Genomic DNA, 6,085 nt, shown 5'->3' on the forward strand with positions numbered 1-6,085 from the left:
TGTATTGTGGTTGTTGTTTTATTATTTAGTATAGATATATATGAGTTATTTATGTCGGATTTGTGACGACATACTTCAATCTTAGTCCTACCTAGTTATAATTTAATCGTGTCCGTAGGAACTCAATTTTCTTAGCTGAATGATAATTTTTTAATCCAACCCGCTAATTTTGTGTCTGAGTCGTATTTTTGAGTCTAACTGACTAAGGTCAGGCGCGCTTTCATCAACTTCCGACCAACACAAATACGGGAAATCTTCCGCCGTAGCATCTCTTCGTCCCTCAATTATTCGGTGCACTATCTTTCACAGGTTAATTTTTTTTCCCTAATTATGCTATTTTAATTAATTCTTAAGTCTAATTTCACGCGATCTTTGTTTGTCAATTGCAATTGCTGTCAGTTTGATCCACTTTTTGGTAATTTTTGCAAACTATATCCAATTTTTGGGGTTTAGGGTTTCCACTGATGTAATTGTTGATGCTACAAAGCTATATACTAGGGTTTTGGGTAACACATTTCTATGCTAATGTGATTTTGATCACAAATTTTTAAGGAAATTGATGAATTTAAGTGTCATTATATTTTTATTATGATTTCTGTATGTTTAAATACGGACGACGGTATAGTAAATATGCTTGCTCTTTTGGTGGCGATAAGCCCATAAATGTCGTTGTTAGTTCGATACTAGGACTAAGTATGGTGGACCTTGTGTATCTTCATTGTGCATGGGCCAAACCGCTAACTTATCCTCCCTTTATTCATTAGTGATTTTCGGCAGGTTAAATTCTCGTCACGTATTTTGAACAAATGTATGGGAATGCAACAAATAGAGGGAGTAATTCATTTCTAGCCAAACCATACCCTAGGTGAACTTGAGCTACATTCTCCAAGCTCACATACGTGTGCTTGAATATAGTATTAGTCTTAGGCGATGTATGGGTTATTGAGCGGGTCGAAAAGATGCCATAAGCAGCTGAACTGTTGTGTTACCCACTTTCACTGCCAGGTCATTAAAATCTTCTGGTCATAGATGCTGTCTATGGGATGGTGATGGAGTCCGATACCAAACCTAAACAGAATTAATCGTAAGGGAAAATGTGGAAGTAAATCCTGTGTTTGTCCTGAGACATTGATTGATAAGGATAGGAGGTCCATGTTTCTTCACCTATGGTAGGAAAAATATGACATGAATACGACCACTCTTTTATTTTGCCAAAGAGAAAAACTTTAAACATAGTTTTTCTGTTGATTGGTGCGTTATGCCTAATAACGGTTCTACCAGCCGTTATAGTGGGTTTTCAAGTGGACTTGGGGGACATTGACCAAGGAAGAGAAAAAAATGCTGCTGCTAAATCTTCTTTGCTTATTTGCTTACTCGAGGGAAAAAGACGTGGGTATGGATCTTAAGTCTTTCGGAATGAGTAAAAATCTTTGCAATTTTGTTGTTCGTGGTTCACAGCAAGTTTCTCAAAACGATATCTATTAAGACTGCCTCTCAACAGGTACTTCTGTTGCTTCAAGTATGGGAATGTTTTTGTCTACTATCTTCTATCATAGCCTGTCTACGTACAAGGAGGCTTCAGTTGACTCTATTCATTTAATTCAAGCTACCAGACCTATGAAAAGGCTCTATATTGATTAACATACCTGTTTCAACCTCCGGCCCTCCGCGAACAGCGAGAAAGAGATACTGGAATTTTGTAACGCGTATCTACTTTCTTCTGTTTCTAATCATATATGAGAGACCCCCGTGTAATAGTTGGTAGGTTGCTATTGTATCTGAAATTATCTTTAAAATTCAGACTTTAAATGGTTGCTTAGTCAATGCAGAACCACAATGAGAATGGGCAAGCTTTACTTGGAGTCATCTCTACTGAGTATGCATCTGCAGCACTATCCTTAATGGCAAATTGGCAGATCCTTCTATGGTAGCATTCATTAGATAAGACGTCCAAAAGACACTGCTAAAATGGCAGTAAGAATGATCAAAATCTTAACTTTCCTATTCTGTTCTTTTTCTTTAATAATGCTACTTTTCTTGTCCGTAAATGGTTATCACGCGCTTTGTTCTGAATTCTATGCGGATGAATGTCATGTTACTTATGCAGTCAACATTTATTCTCTTGCTGCTTTATGACTAAGCTTCCTTTTCTTTTCTTCAATACTCTATTGATTTGGATTAATTGCATATTCCTTTTTTGGGATTATCAATTCGTTTCACTAAATTTCCATTTTGCGTAATAAATACCAAACAAAAACACTCCCATGTTAGTGTGAGTCCCAGTCTTCTCTCACATATTTTTCATCTTCAAACTTTGATTCAAAAGCAAATGTAGTGTATCCATGTGACTGGAGGGCGAATTATTTTACCTTGTCAGTTCAGCTCGGAGCAAAATCTCATTTTAGGAGGGAGCCACTTACATTTCCTGCCATGTACTTAAATTTTTTTCTGAAGACTGAATGAAATTATTGTCATGTTGACTATATATAAGAATGTCTTGCCAGTTTATGCTAGCATCGGACATCACCTGTCTTACTGATGTAGTGAAGGGGTAATATTTGATTGAGATATCAAGTTATTGTTTTCCTTAGTGTAGTGCACAAAATTCTATATATAAAATATATTTCACAGTAGGATTTTTCATCGCAAAAATGTTTCCAATTGGTTGAAACAGCTTCACGGCAAGTCTTACTGTTCTACACTAGTTAGTGTAAGGTGTGTGCTTATGACCCCCAGATCCATCAAGTTGAGGGGGATTGGTACTAAATTTTTGTAGTTTAGGCCTTTAGGGCCTCTTATTATATGAGAATGTCTAGCTATAATAGGGAATATGTACTCAATTCGTGTAGTTTATGGCCTTTTGTTATATGGAGAATGTCTAAACTTTAATGGGATTCTCAAAAGTAAGAGAAATAGTCCAATATTCACCTTAGAAGTCCAAGGAGACTCCATTCCAAAACTGATTGGCGAAGTGGAGTAACTTCTTAATTTATATAGTAACTTTTCCATTTTCGGGAGTGATCAATTTTATCCTCTTTACTAATGTAGGACTTCCACATGTGACATTTGTATGGATTATAGCTTTCTTCGCATTCCCCCTTTCACATGAGTGCTTTTCAATGCATACTAGTACCACACACACTGGATAAATTAATATGAGGAAGTCTCTTGGCCTAAGTGTGTTTTTTTTTTTGCCCAGTATTTTTTTCTTCAAATCCAGTCATATCCATGAACTATCTCATACCATGTTAAATTCCACAAATGAGCCTGGGTGGGTTGGAGAGTTGAGCTTGACCCTTCTTTTCTTTTCCCACAAGTTGACCCCATGAGCTCCCTTCCCCCGTTTAGGTAATAGCTGAGATGATCATCCGGAATTGATTTTTCTATACTTTTGATGTCATTTCTAATTTCTCACAGTATTTCATTTTTGCTTCCTATTCCAGTTCTTATTTAGTATAGGTCTCTTTCTTTCGTATTTCTCTCCGCGTTTTTTGCTCCTCTTTCTTTGTTTTCAGCATTTCTAAATATAAAAGGGAAGAGATATATGACCAATAACGAACTGAAGAGGAAGTAAAAATGGACCAACACAAGGAATTCAAAATGATAAGATAGTTGATAAAAGCAAACTATGGATATTCATTGTAGAGCTATTATCTAATAGAGAAAATGACGAGGGTATTTTTATGAGTTTACCCAAGAGCTCATAGGATCAACTTATGGGAAAAATGGTTAAGGGTCAAGCTCAACTCCTCCAAGGCTCCAAGCCCATATTTGGAATTTAACAAGGTTTCAGGTCCTGTATTTTTGCCTTGGAATTAAAACTAAGCCATGACTGAAAACACGATTGTCGTTGGGTGAAGGATTGATCATAGTTTGTGATGCAATGATGTGTGGCGTGCTTACAAAAATGACTTCACATGTGATGGAAAATGTGAAGAATAATTACTCTTTCTATTGCCAATTGATTTTGGAAAAGAACCTTCGTTGGACCTATGAATCGAGCTTTCTCTCTTCTTTGTGAGTGCTGCGAAGAACCTGATATGTCATGTAAGTATTATAGTATATTTACATTGCTTGAAATAGGGTCGTGTATAAACATAGGTTACTGCATCAGTTTGAAGTGTATGTTGCATCATTTTCTAGTGGTTAAAATAGAATTTGGCATGAGGTGTTGAAGTGCTGATAAAATGCTTCACACATCTGTAGAAGAAAAATGGTAATCGAGATTTAAGGCTTGTTTGGATTGAGAGAATTAGGGGAAAAGGTATATGAGAGACACAAATTCCCTTGTTTGGTTAGCAAATATGATAAGAGGAAAATGGAGGGATTAATCCTTCTTCCTCCAAGACAAATCAAAATCTCTCAAACATCGGAAAGATGTAGCTGGAAATATCCCTTGTGCCATTCCTCCTTCCCCACCCTTCCTCAAATGAACACCCTTGGTTGTTATCACTGATTCACGCATTTGTATGGGAAGTGTTTATCTGTTTGTTATGAAGCTGAATGATAAATTTTATGTTCTTTTAGTTTGTCGGACATTTGGTTTAGTGTGGATTCAGGCCGGCTACGCACTCCCTCCCGGGTCAAACTAGATCAGTGTGATAAAGTTGATCCAAAAGCTTAGGAGTAATGATGATTGATAAGCTGATCATAGCAACTTTTTTTTTTTTCCTCTTCTAAGATTTGTAACTCACATGTTTAGAAAAAAATAATTTTGGTCCTTTTGTCATTCTGTGGCTGTTGAACTTTTGAATTCGAAGTCGGTCTAGTGTATAATGTCAGCTGTGCAACTGAGATCTACCTACAAAGACTTGATTGACCTGTTGGGGTTGAAAGATGAACATGAAGAGTGTGCCCTTTAAAATTCAAGCAAGGCGAACAGCGTTTCTTTCCCAAACCACAAAACAAGTTGCAGTTTGTCAACCTGCAATACAAGAAAGTCTGGTGGGAAGCTGGTAAAAAATCAAAGTAACACAGGCTATCAACCAAAGCTTTAAAAAAAGACAATTGAGAAGATTGGACTTATGTTATCGCCAAGACGCTAAGAAGGCCGCTGTTGATCTCACCGAGAAATTACAGTTTTTATTCTGAAAAGTTTACTAAATTCAGGTTCTTGAGGGTCTTGAAGACTCATACAAGACAATTGTATGCTTATAATAGTCCCATTCTGTGTTACATATATTCATTTTATTATAGCGACTTAATACATTTGATTTCGAGTCTGCTCCTCCCAAAGTATTTTAATTTTATTAATATCTCACTAGTATAGATCCCGCGCAAATGCGCGGTTTATTAGATAGGAATATTAGAGAATGTAACAATTATACTATTGGTATTTAATAGTGTAAATCCCGCATATTTGCGGTATATATAGAGGTTTTGTTTTTAGTTATTATTTAAATATTTTAAATTGATACATTATTAATTTTTCATATTTTTCATATACCTCATCGTATTTCGATATGAGAAAAAAATGAATTATGAACTTCAAGAGAATTTAGTAAAGTTATAAAATATGTTTAATGATTTTTTTTCTTTAACATAAAACTAATGATTACAAATAATAAATTTTCTCAAATTATGTTAGTGATTTTTTTATTTTGTGATGAAGCTAATTATATCAGTTTAATATTTTATTTTATACAAAATGTGTCAAGTCATTCTCTCATATATAATAATAATTAATACATAACAAAAGTTTAGAAATTTACAATTTATAAAATTATAGTGAATTTATCTTCTTTAATTAAAATATTATAATTAAGATTTTCAAAGAAAATACTATTATTTGACTAAAAAGTTTTATTTTGATGAAATGATAATAATTTAAAGAAAGAAGTATTTTTGTTTTCTTATTTAGCTTGATATCTTTTGGAGGAAAACTTTGGAGAATTTTATTCTCTTAGTATTTAGGAGGATTCATTCCAAATTTTATACTTTCAAATTTTCATATTTCACCTAATTGTATTTTAATATGAGAAAAAAAATGTAGTATGTCATGAATTTTTTTTAACATAAAGTTAATAATTTTATTTTATAACTTTGCTTAATTTATCTTAATGAGTTTTTTTCACGTAGCTAATAA

The 6,085-nt window shown here is 34.2% G+C and overlaps 1 long non-coding RNA gene across 2 annotated transcripts; it reads left to right on the plus strand.

The window, feature by feature from the left end:
- On the plus strand, window positions 1-5,222 carry LOC141617605 (uncharacterized). Of its 2 annotated transcripts, XR_012531149.1 has the most exons (3): window positions 19-309; window positions 1,502-1,699; window positions 1,830-5,222. It is a non-coding gene; the product is annotated as an uncharacterized LOC141617605 (long non-coding RNA). The 2 variants fall into 2 exon arrangements; XR_012531148.1 differs by lacking the exon at window positions 1,502-1,699 and having other exon boundaries at window positions 1-309.
- Window positions 5,223-6,085: the final 863 nt, after the last annotated feature.

Source organism: Silene latifolia, chromosome X (assembly GCF_048544455.1).
Source record: "Silene latifolia isolate original U9 population chromosome X, ASM4854445v1, whole genome shotgun sequence".
NCBI classification, from domain to species: domain Eukaryota; kingdom Viridiplantae; phylum Streptophyta; class Magnoliopsida; order Caryophyllales; family Caryophyllaceae; genus Silene; species Silene latifolia.